Raw genomic sequence first — 27,361 nt, forward strand, 5'->3', positions numbered from 1 at the left:
TCTACTTGGAAGAGTTCTTTGTAAATGTTAACAAGCAAATGTTCAGATCTTTCCTATGAGCGTATACATTATATATTAGCTTAGGGCTATGCAGCCTTCATTCCAGCTTTTTGCTTCTTACCCTTTTCATAGTACAGCTGTTTTCTGCAGTTGCAGAGTTAGGCAAGAAACACAAGGCTATTGGTGCTAGTTGCTCTATTAAATTAAAAAGGAGTTGCTTATTTCCTTCATCACTTGTCCCTCAAGATAACAAGACTGGACCAGTGCTTGATGTTACACTGGCATCATGAGACAGCAGAATGTAATACTTTGTGCATCTAAGCACATACGTATTACAGTAATGGAAAATAGAGATGATTCCTTAATCACAAAATCAGGAAATGTTTCACTAATTTTTTATACCATATACATTGTTAATCCTTAAAGGACTATTTTCATATAAACCATAATGACTGTCTCACTTCAGCTTCTTGAGACTTTTTATTCTTTTAAAGGGTAAAACTGGTATGCTGATGTGCTTTCAACAGCATAATTCCCATATATTTTTTCCATGGCCTAAAGCATGCTGTTGTTTACAGTGATTAGTATCAAGTATTTTAAACTGTCAAGCTTAATGTCATTAGAGATAACATTTGGAATTCAGGCTCTGCTTAAAAAGAATTCAGAAGGAATTCAGTTGTATCCAGAAAATACTGACCCTTGATGGCTGAAGACCTTGACTTTTGTCTTCCATAGTTTAGTGGTAGCATTAGTTTTAACCAGATTTTGGTATTACATGCGAAATTCAAAGCCTATCATAGAGCCTTTTGTGTGAAGTACACAATCTTGTGTGACAGTGCCAAAGTTTAGGTTTTTTTGTTGCACATGCTTGTCTGCCAGCTGCAAGAATCCATTGTCCAAAAGCTAGAACAGTTTAAAAAAAATCAAAATTACATAAATATGGAGCAAACCATGTCTGTAGTTTTGAATTAACATGACCGGATAAATATAATACTGGATTAGAAGTTAGAATGAAAACCATCTTTTAGCTTTGCTCATCACTCTGTTATTAACCTTCATCTGCTTGCTTCAGTTGCTTACATCTGTAGGATAGATAGAGTGATCCCTGGGTGAAATATTTATTTCGAAACTTCACAGCCTGATGTGGTAAACCAAAATGCTGCAAAAAATCTGCATCACTGATATTCCTTAAAAGTCTATGGGGAGATTATATTAAGAATGTGAGGTTTCTTTCATCTCCTATAGTAAAATCTTATGATTGAAGCATACATAATTTCAAGTATTTTTGAGAACTTTCTAATTTTCTTCCAAGAGACAAATGGGGCCTGAGCTTTCACACTTCTATTTATGGAATTATTAGAATACTTAATTTTTCTAATGGAATTAGAACTATTTCATTATTTGATAGAATAATATTAGAAAACAATTATCTAATGGAAGTAGCACTTGAAAGGCATAGCTGGTCCAACTTCTACAAAAGCTAGGATTTTGTAGAAAGACAGCATCTGCTTATTTGACCATAGGTTTGGATTGAGATGAATGTGGTTCAAAAGTCTCAAAAATGACTTGGTTTAGAGAAAAGGGTTTTGTTGGCACCGGGCTGACCTGTGAGTGGAGTGCAAAGCAGCCATGCTCCAACTGGCCTATCACACCTGAAATCACTGGCCTCTTTACACTCAAATTTAATGTTTTAAGGGCCAGAGGTGAGTAGTAGAAGTTAATAAAAGAGTCTTTCCAAGTGATGCCAAAGGAAGCCATGTTAAGAGCTTACCTGTTCACTGAGGCTGAGGTTGTTTGATAGCTTTCATTCAGATGTGTTTTCAGATGCTTCCAACTTGGATTGATCATCTCTAACTTAAGTTCCCATAATGTGCAGTAATCTACTGAAGTATTTTGAAAAAGTTCAATGAACTGTTGTATCTTAGAATTATATTAGTAAGGAAAACGTGTTTGTCATTTTTTGGCAGGGATGCATGTGTATTCTTTGAGACATTTAGAAGAATCTAAAAATAGAAACAGGGAGGGAGGAGGTGGATGTAAGAGAGGGGTATCTGTTGCCTGGGAACCAGGAACTGTAGCAGCTTTGTGTTACAGACTGTCAAATCTTATCTAGAATTTGTGATGTGAGACTTTGATGCTTGTGCTACTGGCTAATAGATGAGTAACTTGGAAGACATTTCATAGTTCACCCTCCAGTGTTCCTCTCTGTGCACACTGAGCTACTAGTATTAATCTGTAGCTAGAAGAAACAAGTTTTCTTGTGTGAAAGATCTGAATCCTGCTGGTGACAACTTGGATGGTCAGTGTGATTTCCATTTTTGAATCCTTGTGTTTATCCTTAAAAATATCTGGGATGGGACTTGCAAAAATTGGGGATTATCAGATCTGTAATTTCCATGTCATGCTTCCATCCTACCTGTGCAGCTCTCTGAGAGATCCTGCCATATTCCTTGTGCAGGCTGTCTCCTCCTCTGTGAATGATCCAGGACTGTGCAGCCATGAGCTTGCTATCTCCAAAACTGCCTCATCTTAAGGAAGAGCTTGATAACAGTAAAGGGGGTCAAATTGCCAGAGGTGAAAAGACAGTCTGATGATGAAGGAAAGAGCATTCTGGTCTGGAGAACTGGGGTTTCTTTCTGTTGCTGCCATGAGGTTCTTCTGTAACACTGAGCAAGACACTTGGTTCACAGAAATTAAGTATTTTGCTAAATACTGATGCTTGGGGTTGGGGCTGCCTCTGCAGAAGTGCAGAGTAATCACATCTATGTCTAGGTTCAGTAGATCTGTTCTGAAAATACTAGGTGCAAGTGCTGGTATTCATCCATAGGCACAATGGATACTACAGGTGGTGGTACCAGAAGCAAATCTCAGAGGAATTCTCACATATTTGAAAAAGACCTCACAATCCTTATTCCTCTGATGGTAAGTGCAGAAATACTTATAAAGAAGCTGATAAATTTGCAGCCTGTACGGAGTGTAGAAAACAAGGTTGAGCTGTGCACCGGAGAGGATTGAAAAGAATTCCTGAATGAGAAAGGGGTTCCTACTGTGAAAAATGCAAATCTGCAATTTAAGGTCATATCATAATGCACAAGGCAATGGTGCATCTTGCATTTCCTAATTTGACTTTGAAACCTTCATCTTGATTAATGTGGTGGTTTTGGATATAAATTCTATACAGATTCCATAAATTACTGAGGTCTTTTTGTAGTTTGAGTTCACAACATCTTTGGCACATCTAAATTATGCATGTCAAATTAAGAGAGTCTGAACTGATATTGCTAATCCTGCAGTTTGATGACAGGTTTAGCTTGAATTAATTTTCATCACTTTTAAGTGAACTGCACTTCACTTTAAGTTCTTTTATAAAATACATAGTGAAATATAAGAATACCTTTTGATTGCTGAAGATCATGTTTGTTATGGCAGACTGATTTCTTTAAATTTTGAATCAGTCAACCCAGAAACAATGGATTTTTTGCAGCACTGTAACAAGAAACATATGCTTGTTTTACATCCAACTTCCATCCAAAGGAGAGTTACAGCAGATACAACTCTCATAAGACTTTTGATGAAACATCATGCTTGTCATTATAATGGAACTGTTTTAGCATTAGTATGGTAAACACATTCCTACTTCAAGTGTTTTCTCTCTAGATAGCACAAGTCAAATATTATCTTCAGGATTTCCCACAGTGCTGCTGCGCCCTTGCGGTCAGTTTTCATGGACTGAAAACTTAGGCCGGAGTAAGGGCTGCCCTTGCAGTGCGGAACAGGCAGAGGCAACCTGAGCTGTTGCTGCTCCAGGGTGAGACCAGGGCTGGAACTTGGTGTCCCACCTGGTATGCAGCTGGCCTGAATACCTTGAGTGACTTCACTTCTCTTAGCCTCTTCTAGTTGGTCTAAGGCTCAAAGGGCTAAGATCTTGAAAAATCTGTAGGCAACTATCTCCGTTGTAAACAATTCCGGTTAGCATTTAAGTACCCTTGAAGAATGGGGCCTGATCCCAAAACACAGTTTCCTCAAACTCCTCTGCAGGTCATGCAGAGCTGCAAGCTTCCTTTGGTGCAGTTTCACTGTCTTCACTGTCAATAGTTCCTGACTCGCCTAGGACCTCTGTGCTGGGACTAGGTTACAGCCTGCTCTGACCCCAAGGTGCCAGAAATCACGTGCACTTCTGCTTCCCCGGCAAGGTGGGTGTTCTCATGGTGTGTCTGGAGAAGGAGCCCTCGATGCCTCTACTGGTGATTTAATGCTGGCTTATGCGGGCAGGCTGTGAGCTCAGTTTCTTTCTCTTCACAAAAAGATGTGAATTCACAGTTTCCTTCTCTTCGAATGCTTTAGTTCTCTAATTAACGTCTTTTCTGGAGTGCAGGTGGGTCTGTTAGTCCCTTCGGCTGACTATGTTCTGCTTTGAAAAGTCTAATTAACTGCACCAGGAGAGACCGTGACTCGAGTAGGTGGGTGAGAGCTGTTTTCTCGGCTGGTTTACAAACTACTTCAAAATAAGGGTAATGCCTAATTCCTCCTGCCTGGAGGCACTTCCCTGCTCAGCCAATTACTGCCCACCAGCTGATTGTCTTCACTCACAGCTTCTGCCCTGCTCAGCTCTCTCCTGCAGTACCTGAGCCCTGAGTCAGCCGTGGCACCTGGACGAGGGAGGTAAGGCAAGGGCTTGAGTGAGGAACTCAGGGTGCATGAGGGATTGGGGTAGACCCAAGGTTAGGAAACCATGTGCAGAGTTTTGGAAGAAGTCTAGGGAAAAGAAGTTGATGTCCATCCCCTTTGCCCACTTTGGGGGTGAGTGATGAGGTGGTGGCATTTATGTGTAGGCCAAAGATGGCCACTGAGAAGGAGGAGAAAGAAAAACCTGTGGTTGAACACATTTTGGGAAATGGGACCACTGAGTAGGATGGTGAAGAAAAAGAAGTATGTGGTGGTTTGGCAAACGCCAGGGTGCTTTGCAGGCCACTGCAGTGGGTGATGCCTATGTGTCCTAACTTCCATGGCACTCACTGAGGCTTAAGTTTTTCATAAAGAATATTTAAGTATCATCCATTGAACTAGATCATGAGTGAAGCCCAAGCTGTCCTCATCCTGCCTCCAGAGTGTCTGGACATGGTCTAAGTGCTTGACCTCATCTGTTTCTTTCCATGAAAACCAGAATGGCTTCAAGAGGATGCCCCAACAGCTACAGGGCAGGTCGGGGTTTGGGGTGCTTGCATCTCTGCAGTGAAAGACGAGCACTGGATCTTTCTCTTCCAAACCCTAAGCAAGTGCTGGAATTGCTGTAGCTCTTTTATGAGAGTGTGCTGCTTCAGTTCCTGCACTGGGAAGGGATCTGGGGTCTGAAACCCGATCAGAAAGACGTACCTCAGCACAGCTGGGCTGTGCTCTCCTCAGCGGTTCCTAAAGCGGTTCCCTGCTGGCCTGTGCAGATCTGGTTCTTTGTGTCTAAATCTTCTGGATTGCATGGGGAGGCTGGATAGCGAGACATGGAGTTAAACACTGCTGCACTCAGTATTACAACACCTAAGCCCTTTTATGAAGCCTCATACTCCCGCTGCGGCCCAGCAGATTGAAATGATTGTTTATAAGCAGCAAAGTTCAGAGTCCAAAGCTCAGATCTCTTCAAGACACTTTCAGAGGGTTTTTTTTTGTCTGCAAGTTGTGTTCCCCGATGGAGTATTAGCTTAAAAAGATACTATTATGAAATAGTCATAAAAGCAGCTAGATATGTTTGGTTTACTTCAATTAACTAAAAATTCTCCAAATCCTAAATGTTTCTCAGCTGCAGTCTCTCACCCTGAAGAAGACAGAAGAAAACTCCTTTAATTTTCCATCAGTGTATAATCAGGCCTCCAGCGATGCTCGGCGCCCAGCCTGCCTGCTGGAGCTCACGAGACTGTCACAGCAGTGTGGAGGTGGCTCTGATAAAAAGCAAAATGTATTCTGCTGCCAGGTGAGGTTTGGCTCAGCTCTGCTCTGTGCGTTGCAAAAGCTGAGGTACCAGAGGAGGGGTGAGATCAGCATTTCAGAGCCTTATGGAGGCAGTCATCCCTACCTAGGAGCTCTTAGGCTCTAGCAGGGCAAAGTTAGGACCTGAGTCTGCACTGGCAGCAGCCAGAGGTGCTTTATTTTTCTAGAAAAAACAAAACACCACAATAAAAGAAATTCCAGGGAAAAAGTAACAAAGCATATTTCCTTTCAGAAGTACAGCTGTCTTACGGAGAGTCTGCTATTCCCATTATAAGATTGATGATGTAATTATGACAGATTAGATGTTTAGATCTGTAGTTTAATGTTTGCATATGGTAGCCCAGGTTCACATGGCTTACCCCAAAGAGCATCATTATCTACCCCATCTGTTGCCCAGGTCTTGAGGACAACTTCTGCTGGGAGCAGCATCTTCTGCTGGACAACTCGTAGGTTTGCAGATATTCCCCAAAGCTGATTCTTGGTGCAGAACTTGGGGTACAGAGTGCCTGGCTTTGCACAGCCTTGTTCTTATCTGATCACAGGCACTTGCTGTTTCTCATGGAAGGGAGGGGTGTAGCCATCTTCACCCCTGAAGCTTTGGGGGATCTCTTTCATGAATTTTTATACTTAGCTTTCCATATGTATATTGAACCCAGTGGTATGACTGGACACCTTCAAAACAGCCATTAAAGCCTTGATACTTTATGGTGGTTCAACAAGCTACCTCAAAAAGAACTGAGGAGGTATGCTTTGAAAGGGGATTTCTCCAGCTGCTTCCACCCAGCACTTTAAAAACACATAAGACACAATAAAACACGTGTTGACATAAGTGAGCTTCAAAAAAACCATTGGATTATTTTGAAGGAGTATAAACACACGTGGGGAGAGTTATCATCCTTCACCCAGCAAAACAATTACATCAGCGCAGCTTGGACTGGGATCTGCCTTAAGATCTCCCAGATGTTGCAAATGGCACAGTTGCTGATCGGTTGCTCTGGGTAATTATAAACTGTCAAATGAAGGAGGGGAAGTTGGTTCTCAAATTAAAAAAGCATGAAAGTCTTTTGGGGAATCGAAGAGAAGATCCACTCACTGTTCATAGCTGATGCCCAGAGACACGACAGCCTCTGCTTATGCCTGGCTTTGCCAGGCCAGTGTTGCGGACGTGTCTCAGAGCCTACCTTATGCCTGAACTCTGGTGTGCTGCATGGAAGGGATGAACCCCCCAGCAAGGAGCTTGCTGTGGGGTGATCGTAGGGCTGCTCAGAAATCATGTTGGCAGCATCTCCCAGCCTAGGGTGAGGGACCTGCCCCCCACCTCACTAACAGAAGCCTATCTGGTCCTGAAGAAGATGATGTAAGCCCTTGACACTCAAATGGAAAGGGGAACCTGGGGAAAAGCTGCACCTTGTTGGCCTTGGGGGGAAAGAACTTACCTGGCCCCAGGGCTGGTCCCCTGGACCTGGGCTGTGCAGCTGGAGGAGGGAGCCTCAGACGAGGTGCCAGTGCTGTGCTGCAGGACAACAAGAGTTCAAGACTTTGGAGGCTGCAAGAAGACAGGGAGCAGGTCCCTGACAGTTGGCTCAGACACTTATCAGAGTCTGTCCCCAGCTCAAAGGTGCATTTTTGTGCAGTTGCTGTGAAGCATTTGCTGTTCGTAGTGCAGAGGAGCTGTAGGCATGGGGAGAAAGAGGCCTGGTGGGCTTATGTCAGGAATGAGCCCCAGGTACTCTCCTCCCCGAAGGTAGGTGCTACCCCCTCATATCCACAAGCAGAGCACTGGCCTTGTGGGGCATGCTCAGGCCGCCAGCAACCCTCTGCTCAGCCCTTTGAAGGACACTGGAAGGCACCAGCACCCTGAAGAGCCTTTGGGATTCAGCAGCCCAAGTGTTGGGAGATGCTTCAGCCTCAGAAAGAGAGAGGATTTTGGAAAGCCCCTGTGCTGGTGTTTCCATGGGGTGCCTCACTGGTGAACTGCCTCTCCAAGGTCCCTTCCAACAGTCCCAGATCGCAGTCCCACTGGACTGCAGCCATGCCATCCCTTTGAGTCGTTTGCCTCCTCCCCAAGGGGCGAGTAGCTGGGGTGTTCATCCAGCTCCCCAGAGCCCGTGGCAGAGCTACCAGCTTGTGTTCGCCAGCTCGCAGCAATACCTCAGGGTGAATGACGATGGGTGAAAACTGGAAGCGGTGCCATGCCCTTGTGGTGACACAGCCCCTGGCAGAGGGCAAGGAGGATGACTGGGCAGCAACCTGTCTGTGTGCCCTGCCTGAGGTGGTGAGCGACAGCTCCAGCAGCTAGCTAACGCTCCCAGCGGAGCTGTGGGGAGGGGGACACAGGCACCTGGCCCACAGCTCTGGCTTCTATTACCAGCATGTCACTGCTTTACCGGCACTAACACAGCAGGGTTGCTGACCCCCGGCACAGAGCAGCAGTGCAGTGGGGTGTGTGCCAGGAGGGTGCTCTCACTGATCGCCCTTGCAGGAAGCTGCCCAGTGCTGGAGACGGATGTGGCTTCCTTAGCACACAGGGTAACGAGCTCAGCAGCAGATCAGCCACACAAAAATGAACCCCTGGCGATACCAGTCCATCATGTCAAGTGGTGGTTTCATCCTGGACATGGTGACAGTGGCGGGGAGAAACACATCACCCATCCCCAGCATCACCCATCAAGGCCAGCTCACCCTGACACAAGGTGGGGCTGTGCTGTAACAGTACGAGCACCACCGGAGCGTGCTGGCATTGTCTTCTCTTTTTTAATTTCATTTTTCAGGATGACAACACTTTAGAGGTTTATGACCAACAGGAGAATTTACTACTAAGTCATATACTGATGTAATGAAATCTAATATATGCTGTGTAATGAGTTATGAGATGTTATTTAGTTTCAGGATTTTATTACTTCAATCAGTTATGACCATATTTCCTTTTATATGATTGCTCACTCTTTAAACATACCAGATGACTGTATAAAGAACACCTAATAAAGTCTGGAGATGTTAAAATATAAATGTTTTAATTTTTGCCATAAATTTGGTTTAATTCTACCAATGGTGGCTTTTGCACTGGAAGTGGTGCACTCCTTGTTAGCAGAGCAGACCTTAGTAGTGTTGTCTCAGATCCTTTGTGGGAAGGATCTGGGTGACCCTGCTTCATAATAAAGCATAGTTAGTCACCAGTGCTCACCCTTGGTGATTATACACAGAAATGGAAAGATTTTTAGAATAAAATGAAAGACAGAAAACATTGATCTGTGATATAAGTCATTGTCTTAATTTACCTCTCATATTTACCAGCATAACTGCAATATACTCATCCTGGTTTCTACCATTCTTCAAGAGGAGAGAATCAGGTTTATGGTCTTCAGCATTGAAATCAAATATATGAATGTTCTGTCCATGAGCCTTTTGGCAATCCTCCTAATTTTTCCACATTTATGCATTGTATTTTAAAGTCATGCGGGATAACGTCATAGCAGTGGAATTATATAGCTGTGAAATAAGATCAGAATCAAGTCTTTAATAAATCAACGTTTAAGCAAGTAAAGGACTTCAACTGCTGAACAATTGCAGGAACCAAGCAGTGTAGAGTCCCAGTTGTGATATGTTCATAGTGAGTGTTGAGTTCTCAAAAGTTATTGTAGAACACGTTTTATGATGGTTAACAACTCTGCAGTAAGAGCTTGTGTCCGTGTTAATACAGACTGCGGCTATTGTAAGGCTTTAGCATGCTGCTGCTATCTAGCAAGCCACCCACTGTGGGCACACAGAGGTCTCCAGCGCTGCTGGCTGGGGTCACAGAATCTTCTAGGTTGGAAAAGACCTTGAAGATCATCCAGTCCAACCATTAACCTAACACTGACCGTTCCCAACTACACCATATCCCTCAGCGCTATGTCAACCCGACTCTTAAACACCTCCAGGGATGGGGACTCCACCACCTCCCTGGGCAGCCCGTTCCAACGCCTAACAACCCGTTCTGTAAAGAAATGCTTCCTAATATCCAGTCTAAACCTGCCCTGGCGCAACTTGAGGCCATTAGCTCTTGTCCTATCACTTATTACTTGGTTAAAGAGGCTCATCCCCAGCTCTCTGCAACCTCCTTTCAGGTAGCTGTAGAGGGCAATGAGGTCTCCCCTCAGCCTCCTCTTCTCCAGACTAAACAACCCCAGTTCCCTCAGCCGCTCCTCGTACGACATGTGCTCCAGACCCTTCACCAGCTTCGTTGCCCTTCTCTGGACACGGTCCAGAATTTCAATGTCCTTTTTGTAGTGAGGGGCCCAAAACTGAACACAGGAATCCAGGTGCAGCCTCACCAGTGCCGAGTACAGGGGGAAGATCACTTCCCTGTCCCTGCTGGCCACACTATTTCTGATACAAGCCAGGATAACATTGGCCTTCTTGGCCACCTGGGCACACTGCTGGCTCATGTTCAGCCGGCTGTCAATCAACACCCCCAGGTCCCTCTCTGACTGGCAGCTCTCCAGCCACTCCTCCCCAAGCCTGTAGCGCTGCTGGGGGTTGTTGTGGCCGAAGTGCAGCACCCAGCATTTGGCCTTATTGAAACTCCTACAGTTGGCCTTAGCCCATCACTCCAGCCTGTCCAGATCTCTCTGCAGAGCCTCCCTACCCTCGAGCCAATCAACACTCCCACCCAACTTGGTGTCGTCTGCAAACTTACTGAGGGTGCACTCAATCCCCTCATCTAGATCATCAGTAAAGATGTTTAACAGAGTCCTGCATGGGTGTCACCTGCCTGGAGATGACATCTACATATAATACATCTAGTTACAACTTTCTAATTTTCCTCCCCACCTCTGCAACAAGCAGCACTCATGTGATTTCCTTAGCCTTATTGAAGTCACCACTGCCCCTGCAGCAGGAACTCGCTCTCTCCTGCCTCAGACTGGGTATTTCTGACCCAGCCAGGTGCCGGTCCTGATTTGAGGACAAGGTACCATTGCAGAACTACTGCAGTGGAGTGCTGGAGCAGGGAATGGTCCCCTCTGTCTGCAAACTGTTATTACAGGGGCTCAAAAGCAACAGTCAACAAATTTTCATATGAGATCTTGAAAGCAGCCTTTGCAGCAGAGTATGTGTCTTTGCTGTGCTCGTTCAAGGCGCAGGGCTCTGGTGCCTTGGCTCACTCAGGCTGCTCAGCAGTGCAAGACAGGAAGACACAGACACCTGCCTGTGCCGCACAGGGCTGGGAGGCTGAGCTGATGCTTTCAGGGGAGGGAGAGGAGCTGGGAGGAAAGGAGCCTGGCAAACTGGGAGGAAAGGAGTCTGGCAAACCTGAGCATGCTGTAGACATTTGAGTGCCCAGCTTCGAGGGAGGGAAAACTGCCTTTTAGTTACAGTCTAATTTAGAATTTGCAGCAACTGGAAATTTTTTTCAGCATATTTAATCTGCTGTGACTGTGGCTACTGCCTGTATCATGGCCCAGAGATGACTTTGTCTGATGATCCCTGCTGCTCTATTGCCTGTGGCAGAAAGATGCCAGAGGCCCAGTTTGGCAGAAGTTCCCTCCCCATCCCCATCCCCATCCCCATCCCTCACCATCACCATCCCAGCTTCTGAGCCCTGTCCCTGACCGGCCTGTCCTTTGTTTTATCTGTGGTTAGTATTACTGTGGTCTGTAAACCCCTCCTTCTGGCTCTGCAAGGCATGGTGTCATTTCAGGATAGTTCCTCCAGACACTTGTTTATCAATTTCATTTTTTTTTTATTGTACATACATCAAGATGATGTACTTCTCTTAGTATTTATTCAATTATTGATAAAGATACTAACAGAAGGGAAAAACTTCTAAATGACCCGTCTTGCTTCTCCATTCTATTAATATCTCTGTCACTAATTGGATACATTTTAGGAGAAGAATTACAGCAAGTAATGAAGTAAAGAGTTTACTATACACAAATTCAGGATAATAATTCAGCTAAAGAGAATCATACATCAAATAAATGGCCAAGCGTATTTAAAAGGTGTCTTTGTACAGTAACAAGGCACAATTTAATCCCATTAAGAAAATGTTGGCAGTGGCTCAGTGTTTGGGAACATGCCACTGAACTGTCCGGCTGTAACCTTGGATGTAGGAAAAGTTGAGACAAAGCAGTGTACTCAGTTTGACACATCTTTGCCCTTTAGGTCCTTAATTAATGATGCAATGAATTACTAAAACATTTAATATTGTTTAGCAGCAGAAACTGTATTATATGCAGAAGCTAAGTGATAACATGCTGAATGTGCCCTATCTGCTGCTTCATATGTGAAGTTTATTTGCATCTCCATAAAACAGATTTCTGAGCTATCTCAAAAGAGCAAGTCCACATACTACTTTAATTTGAAAGAAACAAAATCTTTCCATATATATTACTTAAAGAATAAAAAGCCGGGTAGGTTTCTTTCTCACTAACCAAAAATTTAAGAAAAACATTGGGGTTTTTTCCTCAGGTTTTATTTTTCATCTGGGTTACTCTGCTTTTACTTTGTCCCCAGTATTTTCAGTAGGATCTGGAATACTTTTCTCCAGGTATTTTGTATATGGCACTCAGCTGCCAAAACAATTGACTTATTTCTAATTAAGAAGGATTTAATAGGTACCATAGAAAAGATGTTATGGCTAGATGCATTTCTCATGGCCACATATTATACCATTGGAATTTTAGCTATAGATCCTGGAAAAAAATATCGTGTGGATAGTTTAAAGCATTAGCTTTTCAAGACAAAATCACGGCTCATTCAGTATAACCTAAGCTCAGCGGTGTGCTGGGGGGTCAGCACGATGGGGGGTCTGCTGATGTAGAGCACTCCTCACTTCTCTGCAGCTCAGCGGGGTGTTGATGCTGTTCCTCCCCGCACACACAGCTTTCTTCCAATTGGTGTGTCACTTCCCTGATTTCTGTAATCACAGAAGAAGAATGGGTGTTATTAACATATGCAAACATTACGCATCAGAGATATCAATATTCAGTGCTGTCCACTGACTCTCTACGAAGGTCTTGCCCTTCAAATATCAGCTGTGTGGTTTTCCTTTGCTGATACTTACAATATCATGTTGTTGTGCAGAATGAATTGCTTGACAGACCTTTGTGTCTCTTTGTACTGTAACAGCTTCTAGAAAAATTCAAACTGACAGTTCCTATAGTAAGGCATGAGGAAATATATTTGAATAGTGCATGTGTTTTACAGTGCAAGGTCAGAGAGTATACATACATCACAGGCTACAGTGGGGAATAAGAGGGTAACTATAGATATACACACAACACACAAACATGAGCGATTATTTTTTAGCTCTTGATCCATCTTCTGGCATTTGCTGCCAAACCAAAAGAAAAAAAAATGCTGTCCCCTTTCTGTGTGATTGCAGAAGGACTCTTCTCTCCACAGAATTAGGTTTAGAAACCACAGAAAGCAAACAGCGTGGTCCATAGCGATGGGATGGCCCAGTTTTACTTGCATGAGTCATGGTGCTAAGGAGCTGGATGCTCAAAGGGGCTGTGCTGTCGTGCCAACAGCCCCACCGTCACGTCTGGGATGGGGTTGTGCTGCTTCCAGCGGGTTTCCTTCAAGGAGCAGAGGAGCAGGATGGCTTGGTGGGTCGATGTACCATAGGTGGGCTCAGCACCAGCACTGGCTCCCAAGTGGCTCTCTGCCACCGACAACCTCACATAGATGTTTTAAGGGCAATTTACTGACAGTGGAAGCAATATGACAAAAATTAGGTAGGCAAGAGGGATTAAAACATGTGCAATTGTGCAGAATTTGCTAGGGTCAATTCCATGAGTTAGGAACTAGTGAAGTGTTTGAAGACCTGGAAATAATTCCAATTTGTCGTATCGGGAGTCTCCTTCCCAGAAACAGGCTGTGGAAGCAGAGGCAAGTCTACCATATGGAGAGCAGATGTCTCAAGGGAGTTGAAAAGAAGATACTTTGCTAGTACTAAAAATATTCAGTATGAGGAGGTGATAACAAGTGCTTCTAAAGAAGAGACAACTATTTATCATTGAATAGACAATTTTTACTGTTTCCTAGAACACAAACCTATATGCTCAAATTATCCTGGACTGTCGCAGTGAAGAGGCACTCTTTCACAGCTTGGGGCAGAAGCTATAATAGTAAGCAGATTGCACATCTTGTTTAACCATCTGTTTTTAAAAGCACATTTTATCATAGGCTGTATCACACTGAAAAAAGGTAGGGAAATAGGAAGACAATGAGTTACCGATCTACAACTGGTTTGATGTACAAAGCAGTGTGGTTGCTTTTGCCATTTGCAGCTTTGATGTTTTACTTTTTAGCACCTTATTTAGGAACTGTGTCATGGAGATTGACTCAATTTATAACATCAGTACTGTGGTGTTAGATGGTTCCTGTGAGCGCCGCCTCCAAGTACCAAACCTGCTTAAACATCAGGAATGAGGCTTGAGAGAACTTCATCACTGCTTTCAGGTGCCTTAGGAGATGTGTTAAGGAAGGATCCCACTGAGAGAGGAAGCTCAAGGACAACCTGAATTTAAGTGGAGTTCTGAAATATCTTGCTCTGTAAGCAAAGACATGCAGATTTGGATCATGCCTGTGTAAGTACTAGCCACCATGTGCTCATATTACTCATGTGTCAGGTAGATGTTTGGGTTTCCCTCCTGTCGGAGCTGCTCTGCTTCCCAAGCAACAGACCAAGAGCTATTGACACAGATCCCTCAGCTCCTGCAAAACTCCACCAAATTACTGCAGGGAAAGATAAAGCAATCCCAGAAAGGTAGGGCTGTGTGGCTTATTCCCTGGTGCTGAGGTGAGATGAGCTGTAATAGACCATCTCTGACAGATGTTCCTCTAATCTGTTCTTAAAAACCTCTAATGTCTGTGCTCTCCCAGCCCACAAAGGTAGCCTGCTCTTGAGTTTATCTTTGATTACAGTTGGGAGTTTGTCCTAATATCTGATCTAAATCTCCCTTGCTTCCAGTTAAACCCATTACTCCTTGTTCCAGTCTCAGTGAACATCAAGGCAACAGATGTTCATCCTCTTTTACAGTAATCTTTGAAGGCTGTTATCCTGCTCCCTCCAGACCCATCCATCTTCTCTTCACTAGACTAAACAACCCCAAGCTCTTTCAACCTCTCCTCACAGGTCAGGTTTTATAAACCTCTTAACACACTTGTTGGTCTCTCAGGGCTTTCTATTTCATTTACATCTTTGTTAAAAGGTGATGCCCAGTGCTGGACACAGCACTTGAGCTGAGAAGTTCCCAGCACCATGAAGTTATCATCCAGCCCTTGGCTTTCCCATCCCCATGAGTACACACATGGGTGTCACTGTGGTCATGCAGTCTGTGCTTATTCACAGGTCTCTTCTGCCATCTGGTCAGTCACCCCCTGTTTCAACACAAGTCCTTTTGACCTCCTTGCACTTTGCACATGTCTCTCTTTGGTTCCATTTGTTGATTCTGGAAAAACTCTCCAATTTTTCATAGCTGTTTTGAATTTTAGTCCTGGGCCCCAATATGCTTGCAATCCTCCTAGTTTAGTGTGATGGGCCATTTTTATAAGCATACTTTATTCCATTATCCGAGTTACTAGTGAAAATATCAAACAGAAACAGGCCCCGGAGAGACCCTGGTTGACCCCACTAAAAATGAATTTTCAGTTTGATGGCAAACCGTGATAAGTTCAGCATGTTTTTCAGCCACTTGTGCACCCACTGACTAATGATTTCATATGGCCTCTATGTCCTTACCTGGCCTCATAAGAACATCATGGGGGATGCATTCAAATGCCCCACTCCAGTCAAGGTATGTATTGCTGCTCCCTGCCTGTCACCAAGAGGAAACATGTTTGTTCTTCTGAATCAGATTTGCCTTGGCCATGCTGTGCCAAGCATGAGGAGTAGGACTCCTGCCCAACCAGTTGCAAAGCATCAACTGGGGTCAGGGAAGTTTTTGGCAAATGTTATTTTAAAACTGTAAAAAAAATGCACTGTTAAAATACAGCATTTCTTACTGCTGATAAATGCTTGTGCCTGCAATGATCATGAGTCTGTAATGCTACTACCAGGCATCTAAGGAAACAGCTAAGAAGGGAAGGAGGAGAGCAAGGCAGCATCCTGCACAGGCAGCAGCCTGTCTGGAGGCTCCTTCCTTCATCCTACATCCAGACCTGAGTTCATCTGTAGTCCCCTCCAAACCAAAATCCAACACCTCTGACAGCCAGCAGTGAGAGCAGCAGCACCCACAGCCCTGGAAAGTCTGAGGTGTGTCATACTGTTGCCATTGCAACGTAAAAATCATTCTCCTTGATTCAAGACAGGATTAACATTTCCATGCAGCCCTCACAGGGAGTTCGGAAAATGAAGAGACATTGTTTTACCCAGACCAAGAAAGGTGCCCGCCGCAGGGAAGAAAAGCTTGGGGGAATCTCCTTTAGGTGGAGGATCCCCCAGAGGGAGTTGAAACATCCTCCTGGGAGAGCACAGGAGAAGGCTGGCTGAGCTTCTCAAGCACAAGCTTGAAGAAGATGCTCCAGGAGTAACGGGACTTTGTTATTCATCATAAGGGAAGAGACAAATAATTTTCAATACACATTTTGGTTGCCTGGGGCCAGGTGTGCACTGGGTGCCACAGTGGTCTGCAGCCACAGGATCCAGGGCAGAGCCTTTTGTGCTGGTAGCTCTGGGCTATGTATATTGCACCTTTACATTCAATTTGATACTGCCTTTAGCCTGCTGGCCTCCTGCCAGCACAGCTGCAGAAAGGTTGGGGAAATTTGCCATAATATGCTTGGGAATTCTTGTGGAAACCAAGTTTCACCTACTGCAGTGGAGGTGGATAGGTTTAAGTGGCTTGGGTTTCTTTTTGTCCTGAAATGCTCACCCTCACTTAAAATCAGAAGGAGGAGTTTAACATGAAAATATTCCATCTTGAACATACAGGACCACTGGAAATCAGTGTTTAAGACTATTTAGAAAATGCACTGAGATCATTCCCCAGATTAAAACCTGTGGAAATAAAACATTATTTTAACCAAGATTCAGTTGATGTTGCCAACACCAGTGACAACAATGCTCTCAACCCAGATTTTGGTGGACACCTTCAAAAAGCACAGGGATGAGTGTCCTAGCCACTGCTCAGCCAGCAACACAACCCCAGCCCACTGCAGGCTTCGGGCAGCCTTGCCCACACGCTGCTGGGCTGGCAGCCAGCCTTCCCCTGCCTTCAAGGAGTGAAATCTCAGCACAAAAATCTGCTGGCACCAAACGCCCCAACTGCTACACCCTTCAACTGCAAGAGGGTTTTATCAAGCCTAGAGAAAGATGATTGTGAGGGCACAAATGATTAAAGATAGAGATTCGGCAGACTTTTATCTTTTTCCTATCAGGAAAAGAATAAGTGATGTTTTAGGTTTTCAAGAATACCCTAATTCAGCATTTTGCTGCAGCAGGGTGGTCACTGGGCTTTGGACCACAGCCCAGCCAAACAGAACGGAGCTTTTCATCAGTTAAAATCCAAGAAGGGAATAATGATCTCAGAGTTTTGTATTTATCATTGGATTTGGCCCGCTGACCTGCCTAAGGAAAGGCAATGGCTTGAAACAGTTTTCACAAAGCCAAGACCTAAAGGGCTGCAGTAAAAATTAATTTTATCATGATCTCTTTTTTTTGTTTTTTCCCAGATACACATATTTCTGTCATGTTTGGATAAATCCTACCCCCCCAGTTCCCTCAGAATAGTCAATACAGCTCTCCACACTTCAAAAATCTACACTGGCCCAAAGATGTCACTATCTTGGCAATGACTCGCACAGCCCCAAACGGGGCTATGTGGAGTTATGTGGAGTTATGTATGATTCAGCAGCAACAAGTGTGAAAAGGCTGAGACTGCTGGCGCTCGCCCTTCATCAACCTTTTCATATTCCTGGCACTCACTGTGAACATTGCTGGCTGCAGATATTTAAAGAGCAAAAAGAGCGAGTATTGCAGTTAGCTCCTTTTTCTTTTTTTCATTTAGCATTTTTCCCTCCTCTTTGTTAATTTAAGCAGATATTTATTCTTTTATGGACATGAAGAGCTTCCCCTGGCCCTCAGCACCAGCATGGGTCATCTTGTTCTCCCAGCAAGCACCACGCAGTGATGAGCAATACTTCTTGTCTCAGCAGCCTTTTTCTTTGGGGTAGGCACTTTTCCCCCTTACCCAACAAAACGTGGGGTTTGGGTGGTGAAAGCACAGGGGTTTTCCATCATGTGATGGGAGAACATTCGGCACCGGGTGAAGTGATGAGGCATCTTACATGTTCCCCATTACAAGCTGCCCGATGCCAAGAGATCTCTGCATTTTCGTCTAAAGGATGGACATTACTATACTGTGAAAACCTGAAGCCCTTCACATAAAAAAAAAAAAAAAAGCATTATATAAAAAAGCCTCTGAGAAAAGACCACAGGCTTTCCGTGCTTCCCAATACATCTATGGAAAATGAAGACAAAATCCCTTTTATGCTACACCTACTAAAGCATGCTACAAAATCCCCTGTTTCTTCCTTCCAATATAATTCTTCTGGTATGGAATAGGGGAAAGATCTAGGCCACGTAAAACTCAACTAAATTAGGACTGATTTAGTCTCCAGGGCTGTCTCCTCCCAGGAGGTACCTGCATTCACTGGGCACTTGCCAGGTCCCCGGCACCTAACTTTGGCCATCCGTGAATTCCTCGGGCATGATGGTAGTTGTTAATTGATGTTAAATTAATTTGGGTGTGGGTGAAGGTTTTGAGGAAGGGTGTTCAGAGAGCCAAAACCACCATGACAGGCAGCATTACTTTACATCTGCATTGGCTGCCAATGATTAAACGGATGGAGCCTGATTTACCAGTCGAAGACAGTTTCTCCAGGTTCACTGCGAGCAACATTGTTTGCTGCTAAATCCAGAGCTGAATTCACTTTCAGATGAAAGCAAATTCACCTACAGTTCTGACAGCGAAAGAAATCACATGCTTAAAGACAAATGAGATGTATATTTGATTTTATTCTTCTTTCCCACAATATGCATGATTGCTGGAATTTCTTTCTTTCCTGTGCACAATCTTTTTTTTTTTTCTTTTATTTGTCCTGATTTGGAGCTAACAGCTGGTCTTACCTATGAGAACCAGCTCACAGAAACAGTTCAGGATATAAAGCACATTTATGATAAGACACCTGATAAATCCCTTTACATTCCGTATCTTTCCTGTAAAGCTGGGGGGGATGCGCAGAGAAGGAGAAAAGACCTGCTTTAGGATGATGTCATAGCTGTTGGGCACATCTGCCCCAAATTAAATTACCATCTAAAGGGCTTATTTCCCAAACATAATTCTTTTCGGCTTGGAAGGAGACATAAAGCAGTGTATCTCTTCAGTCTGCATTTGGGAAGTCTCCGAAAATTTGGGATCACCCTTCTCAGTATGCCAGCAAGATTTACTAGTGCTGAGTCTCTCAGGTGATGATGCTGTACAAGTTACATGAAAAATGAATCTTTCTTAGTTCCTTGATTAAGTTGTGACTCATAATAAATCTTCTGGAGACATCAAGCCTGTCTTGCTAAAAGCATGAGGGACATTTGCAAAGCCCTCTAAGAAGGTGTGAGAAAGGGATCTCACCTGTAAGAAGAAAGCTTGCAAAAGTGAACCTGTTTGAATTTTAAAATATCCATTCTCCATTTTTCACAGCAAACTCTGCGTGCGTGCCAGAATTTGAAGACAAAAATGCAAAATGCGTAGAAATAAACAACAACATTTAAACACAGCAAGGCTAAACCACTTGCAGATAGGCTGCTTTGTCTATTGCAATACCCCCAAAAAATTAACAGGAGAAAAAAGAAGAAGACAAAATACAGGAAAACTATTTTTTTTTTAAAATACCTTCTATGTGATCTTTCCCTATGAAGGCACTGAGATCATATGGCTTCCAAGGTGATAAAGAAGAGGGAAATGTTGCACCACGAAAAGACCCCATCCTCTTGCTGCCTACTGCAAACTGCAGGTGTCCCCCATGTGCTCCTCGTGGCAAAGCCCCTGGTGACAAGGGAGCTGTCTCTTTTGGCTTTGGCATCTGTCCTTGGGCGGACCCCATGAGCCAGTGGCCATGACAAAGCTGTGCACGCATGTGACGTGTGCTGCATCAGAGGGAATGACCTCAGTACCGCCCGGCAACCTGGATGCTGGACGCAATCACACTGGCACCCTTTTACAGGAACTCCACTAAAATGCATGAACCTGTCATATGTCCATGGTAGTTACTTAGAAATGGAGTAAAAATGTCTCAAAATGCCTCTTTCAAAGCACCTGACAGGTAGCATCCAAACACAGCAAAACCTTTCAGCCCATCTAGAAACCACAGTCCCAGTTTTGTGCTGATGTAAACCAGCACAGTTGGTGGAGTTTTGCTGATTTACACCAGCTGAGGAACTGTTCTTATATTTTCACCTGTTTCATGAAGATTTATATAGTAATTCACTGCAAAGTATTATAATGAAAAAAAAAAAGACTTGCCTAGCTGGGTCCACAAGTCCTATTTTATAAGTAAGTTATCTCAGCCTTGCTGGGTCAGATCCTACTGAGAGGACGATACATCCAGGGCTGTCATGTAAATCATTTCCTTTTGAATACTTATGTCTAATCAACTTCAGACCTTGTTTTGGACACATTGTATGTTTCATATGCTGAAGAACTCTCTCTGATGAAATCCTTGCCTCCTGACCCCAAAATACATCTGAACAAAATTGTCCCATCAGGAGTTCAGATAATTGCTTGGCCTTTCCTGTCAGTCATAAACCAGACCGATCCAACTTTTTTGGACACTTCCCCACACTTTAATGTGCTTTTCAAACACATTCCGAACAGCATAACAGAATGGGAATGGTTGCTTTTATAAATGCGTGTACTTTATATACTTAAGCAAAGAAATCAGAGACTCTCTTTGCTGCTGCCATATGTATTATTGTGTGATAAAAATTTACCAGCATGTAGTTCTGCAATTATTGTTCTTACAGCTCCATTACTTTTAAATCTTATTTATGTACCATGGACTTTTTTCTTTCACTGGAACTCCCAGGCTCTCCCTTCTCTTGTGCCAAAGCTTATGAAGCACTGAATAGTCCAGGCACAATTTGAAGACTCGATCTTTCTCATGCCCAAAGCCAGTATGTTTAAGAGCGATGCTTTTCTGCTCCCACCCACAAACTCCTTCGGGGTCTACAGCTGCGCAGCTCCTTGGATCTAACTGAGGTTGCCAGTGGCTGACGCAGCAGGACACCGGCACCAAGCGAGGTTCGTGCTCGCTGTCTGGCCACAGCAGCATCCGCCACGCAGGGATGCAGCTTACAACAGGGAGAAGCCGAAGTCCTCGTCGGAGGCCAAGCTGGGTCGCTGCCCAGGCGCTGCGGGGGACAGCAGGGCGAGACGTCTGCGTGGAAGGCACAGCCTGGACTCAGCAAAAGCCGGCAGAAAGTTTTCTATTGATTGTCTTATGAGGGAGCCATGATTTCTTGCCCCCAGCCCTCCTTGACAGCCTGCTGGTGAGCACAGGAGATCTTGGGGAGGTGAGGAAGATTCGCTGGAGGAAGCCCAGCACATTTTTGCTGGTGAATGGCAAGCCACCCCATGCACTTGGGCAGTGCTAAATCCTGAACAATGAGAAGTATTACAAATATTGAGACATCACAGACAAGGGTTTACAGAGATCACAGTCTCAAGTTGAAAGCCTGGGAATTCCTCAAGGAGAAGGTGTGGTCTGGGGCAGTGCATGTGAGCCGAAAGCTTTCTAAGTGCCTCTGAAGCTCTCAACATCTGATGAGAAGATTAAGTTCATGGGTAAAACACATTGTGAAAATGGAAAGCAGATTGCTACATTTATCAGTAAGTTGAAAGGACAAAATGTACGTGAATGTTAGAAAAGAAAAATCATTAAAAGGCCATTCTACATCAAGAAGAAATCTTTTCAAGGAGTGGAAAACAGGGACCTGTAGGGCTTGGGTGCCACAGAGGAACCTCACTTCTTCACCTGAGTCCTGCATAAGCAGAGATGCAGAGCCATATGCATCACCTCACAGACCGTTAGGATGCTAAGCCCATATATCTCATGGTTCCTGTGGACAGACAGGTTCTGTTAGACATCACTGTGCCTGTTTGAGGCATCAGCCTCTTGGCAGTTTGCTGGAAGTCATTGCTACCTAGCAGGGGTGACAAAACTGAACACTGACACTGGTTTCTGACACTGGTGAGTGACACACGGGGCAGGGTTTTGGCTCTGGCACAGTCTCATGAGAAAATGTGCTCATGGATTTCAGATCTGTACACGTTACAGAAGTGCTCCTGAAACTCACACTGGTTTTATCGTTTTGCAGTGTACCTTTGTGAGCCTGTAAACTCAGGCAGAGTTCTCACAGAGTTTATAAGCTGTCCTATGAGGACATGCAAAAAAGCATGAATCCTCAGAATGTTTGTATTCTCTGCAAGAGCACCTGCAGCAAAGGCCCCAGGCGTCCCCTGGGTAGCTGTTGCACCCGTCAGGTTGATGATGTCCATGGACCAGCACACACTGAGCTGCTTTTCCCCAAACTTTTCACTATTTCAGGACTTACACTAAGTGTAGGAAAATAACTTTCAATTTTCCATAGCCCTGCATTTCTCCTCTTCGTTATTGTGAGAGAAGCCCTTATCTCATCGTTCCCCTGCACTGTGAATGGCTTATGTGATTTCTGGGATGGGTGCCTGCTGTTTCAACCTTTACCTTCTTGGTTCCTCACCTCGGATGCTTTCTGTAGCCGCTTCACATCTCTGCTGTCATCCCTGTTTGATCCTCGCAGTGCACAGGGTGAGCATCATGGGGAAAGATCAGCCTGCAGGCTGCTGCTTTGAGTGCAGAAATGAACATAGAGAACAAATGAACACAGAAATTAAGTCAGAGATTTTCGTGAAGTCAGGGCACTTCAGCGGTACAGCCCCACCCCAGAGAACATAAAATTAAGCAAACCGTCCTCGAAAAGACCAGAGTGACTGTCACGGGGCATTCGGGAGACACTCAGAAGAACGTGCGCGCCTGTGTGTGTGCCGGTGGGTCAGAAGCGGACTCACGGCAGGGAAAGCACACGGCAGGGCGGGGGGGGGGTGTCCCCGGGGTGTCCCCCCCGTCACGCTGTCCCCCCTCCGCCGCCCTGGGGCCGGGGCCGGTGGCGGCAGGGCGGCGGCGCGGCTCGTTCTGACCGCCAGGTGGCGCTGTCGCCCCGGGCACGGCCCGGCCGCCCCCGCCGGCCGCGGGGAGCGGGGAGGGGAGGGCCCGGCCGCGGGGGGACACTGGGCCGGGGGTCCGCGGCGGGGGGAGGGGCCGCCCCTGCCCGCTTCTGGCCGCTCTCCCGGCCGCGGCCGGAGCACACCGGGCTCTCCGGGCCGTCTGTAGCGGGAGGTGCGAGGAAGCGGTCAGGAAAGAGGAGAGGAGAGGAGAGCCGTTACCCCGCGGCCCCCCTCCCCGGCCTCGGTGCAGGGGCCGGTCTTGGCCTTAAGTGGAAAAAGCCCGCTGGGAGCCTGTGGGCCGGCTCCTCCACAGCCCGTTCAGTGTCACCCCCCCGATGGCTGGGGCGTCCTAGTGACTCACGTGACGTGCCAGTATGATCCTCGTTTTCGGTGGAACATATTCCCAGGAGGGTTTATTCACGGGCCGCCCGGGTTTTTCACCTGTTTTTCTGTTAGTTCCTTTTGAATGACATCTGGAAAGGCTTGGTAACTTCTCCTGGAACAGAAGAAAAGCCTCCTCACTGCCCAGTGCCTCGTACTAGCCTCTGCAATGCATCATGTAGTTCAGCCACTGTGGTTTGATCCTACCGGCCTTCCATAGACAAGCGTGTTTCTTGGCTCTTCCCTCTGATCATTTTATTCTGTGCGGGCAGCTCTGAGCTCCCATCTCTGCCCAAGACACTTGCAGCAGCTTCACAGTATCATTTAGCAACAGCTCACTTTAGTTCAGACACATTTGGTATTGAAGCAAGCACACAGTTCAGAAGTCCATCCCAGTCCAGATGTGTTCCCCCAAATTCAGAAACCAGATCCCCATCCCAGCTCTCAGCAGTCACTGAGTGCAGCCAGCATTTTGTTGCCCACCAGTTGTTTTCTTCACAGCCCACTGCTACGGGCACTACCAGCTCTCCCTGTGATGTGCTCTGCTCCCTTCCAGGCACCTGGGCAAAGGGCAGCCCATGACATTTTCCAGTCACCATCTGCTGATGTTTATTTTGGCCCTCCTACAGGTGTTTCCAAATGACTTTTGTGGGAGAAACATGGAAAACAAGATTTAGGACAACCCATTGAAGGAACTGGGAGACTGAAGGTGAAAACTCCCCGCACTGACATCTGCTCTTTTAGCAGCTTCAGTGCTCCATCCTGCCTTGCTCTGAGCCCTGGTACGAGTGCGCAGCGCCAAGTCCCTCGGGACAGGCAAGGGCCATCTGTAGTTCTCAAAACTGGAGCTTAGGAGTTTATCCAGAACCCAACCTCTGCTCTGGAAATCCTGTGACTTTGGAGACAAGTGGGGTTTGGACGGGCTGAAAATGCAGCAAGAAGAGCAGATTTTCTTCAGATGTGTAGATGCTGTTGTAGACTTCGTGAAGCATCGTTAATGAAAAATGAAGTTATTTTAGTAAACAAACATTCACATGCAACCATTGGAAGGTGAAGTCAGGAGTTTGGAGTTGCTTTACATTTTAACAGACATGGAAATAACAACAAACTGAGGAAACATGCTTGTTCTCAGGGCTGCCTGAGCTAAGCCATACGAGTCAGACTGAGAGCCATCAAACTTACTTGTGCTGAATAATATCCCATTACTCCCTGAATGAATAAGGCAGTCCTCAATGGAGCTATCAAGGAACATGATTCCAGTAAGTTATATACAATTCTGGACTTGTTTTCTAAACATATGCATTAATTTTTTTGGTAAGAAGCCCATTACATTATTTTTGGCCAATGCTCTCCTTTTCTATAGCTCTGATAAAGCTCAGTCTGTGAAATATTTCTTCAGCTACCTCAAAGCAAGTGTTGACATCACCAAGAAGTAAGCAGTGCTAAAGCAAAACAAATGTACATAAGGGAAAGCCCAGGTTGTGATTACATGTGATGAAATGGAAGATGCCCAGCCAAATAGTGAAGCATTTCTATTGACTTACCCTGGAACTCAGTCCTTTTGCTGAAGAACTACTGTGAGGTTTCAGGCACAGATGAGTCTTGATGAAGTCTGAGGCAAAATTTGATGTCGGTTAATTATTTGTGAAGTTCTGACAATTGTATACATGCTGGGGAAGTCTCCCTACAACATGCATTTCTCTGGTTTCCATTCCTTGTTGTGCTGCTATTGGGCATATTGAACACCTCCTGCTGTGGAATCCCTGCCCTGGGAAAGGGATGGCGTTGCCCTAGCATAGGCAGTGCTGAGATTTATAGAGAAGTAAAGACAACTTCTGATATTAAGCAAAGAAAGCTGAGCTGGATGAAGAACTTGCTCTAGTAAAATGAAGCTTTTCTCTTTTTTTTTTTCCCTTTCTCTTTCTTTCTTAAGCTTAACAAAAAAGAAAAATGGAAAATCCCCACTGATTGCATCCAGCTGTTAAAATTTTATGATACCAAGATCCCCAGTTGTCATGACCACTTCATGTAGTTTAATATGCAGTCGTATTCTTTTCAGTTTCATTTTCTTCCCTAACTTTAGTTAATAAAACACCTTTCAGACAGCCTGTTCTTAGCAGTTATAGAGTCCCTGGTCTTCTTTTATAAAGAGGAAAAATGTGTGCAGCTTTAAGATCTAATTTGTATACACATACCCGGGCTGATACCTGTGGGATACCTTGGCATGTGAGGAAGTTAAACTGCAACCATAATTCCCATTAACGTCAGTGAGAGCAACATTTGCGTGTTTCCCCGTGCAAAGCAGACACGGGTTGAACGGAAGCAGCTCTTTTCCGATCACCATAGACCAGCCCTGCCATAAAGAGGTCAACCCTCTGCCCCAGCCAAGACTCCCCTTGCCTAGGGATGGCTTTGGGCTCTGGCCCAAAATGAATAAATCTCTCTGGACTTTGGAAATTCAGAGGCAAACCAACACCTCCCAAAGTATTGCACATTTATTCTCTGTTTCATCCGCGGCGACCGTGGGGGTTGTTATCTACACTGTTTGCAGTTTCAGCTTGGCTTTCCTAAAGGACTTTTTCACTGCTTGATTGCCACAGATAAAATGCCCAGGATAAAAGCAATGCCCACATTTTCTGCTTTCAAATGCACTAATATTTTTAGTCTGTCATCTCTCCTGGTTCCCTCCTGCCTTGCTGGCGTTTGCCCATGCCAGTAGCCATGCACGTGTGGTGGTAGGAGGGGAGGGAGCGTGATTCCCTGTGCTAGGGCAGCGTTGGCATTGGTGCGGAGGAGCAGCACTCTGACATCTACTTCTGCTTTAGAGTTCTTTGTTCACTACAGCACGCTGGCGTTGCTCTGGCTTGCTACCACTGCTCCTGTATATAGAAGAAAACCCACCCTACATTAAGAAAGAGTAAGTGTACACATCAGTAGCTCAAAGATCAGACCAGCTGATTTAATTAATCCCAGAACAAGCATTTCAAATAAGTGAATCCAGAATTATGTTTAAACTGCAAAGGAATCAAAATATGCTATGGGCGAGAGGTTTTTGCTGTGTTCTGGCTGGTGAATGCTTCTTTTTCAGCCTCGGCATTCTTTTGCATTAGTCTTTTGCCTTTGTGGTGTTGAAAATCGTTTGAGGAATCTATTTAATGATGCAGTTTTATGTAAAAGGTAACCACATTACTACACTAAATATAAGGCAGTCAGAGGAACTGAAAATAAACAAGTTCCTGACGGGTAGCACTGATAAACATTTTGGTCAGCCAATGCGTTTTGTGGACAATGTTTAAGGAAACATAGCTGCTAACATGCTTATCTCGAGGAAGCTTTATTTGCCCTGTGCCAGTTCTTATAGTCGTAGTTTAATAGGAAGCCTCTAACGATAAAATATTCATGCTTGTTTAATCATCTTTTACTCAGCAAAATAACTGAATTAATTTGGGACCAGAAAAGGATGTGGACTCCATGGCTGGCTCAGGTTGGGGCATCACTAGTCTGCGTGGCAGGGAAGCTTCTCTGTGGCAGCTGGCTTGGTGTGGGGCTGTGTGCCCTTGCACTGCCCTCTTGGAGAAATACTCTGTTTCCCCAAGAAAAGTTGGTGGCTTCGCCTGGCTCTGCCTGTCTCACGCTGTACTAGAGATAGGAAAAGTGACTTTTTAAAATCACAGAGATTTTAAACTGCAAAAATGGAAAAGAAACACTTCCAGCATGTGGGGATGTCTTCTGAGATGGAGTTGAATTCACACTGA

The 27,361-nt window shown here is 45.0% G+C and overlaps 1 long non-coding RNA gene across 2 annotated transcripts; it reads right to left on the bottom strand.

The window, feature by feature from the left end:
• Window positions 1-11,690: 11,690 nt before the first annotated feature.
• On the bottom strand, window positions 11,691-24,261 carry LOC141932797 (uncharacterized). 2 transcript variants are annotated; one of them, XR_012625927.1, is made up of 3 exons: window positions 23,587-24,261; window positions 22,742-22,844; window positions 11,691-12,877 (listed from the first exon to the last, which is right to left on the bottom strand). It is a non-coding gene; the product is annotated as an uncharacterized LOC141932797 (long non-coding RNA). The 2 variants fall into 2 exon arrangements; XR_012625926.1 differs by lacking the exon at window positions 11,691-12,877 and adding an exon at window positions 20,628-21,619.
• Window positions 24,262-27,361: the final 3,100 nt, after the last annotated feature.

The sequence above is a fragment of the Strix aluco genome, chromosome 1 (genome assembly GCF_031877795.1).
Source record: "Strix aluco isolate bStrAlu1 chromosome 1, bStrAlu1.hap1, whole genome shotgun sequence".
NCBI classification, from domain to species: Eukaryota; Metazoa; Chordata; class Aves; order Strigiformes; family Strigidae; genus Strix; species Strix aluco.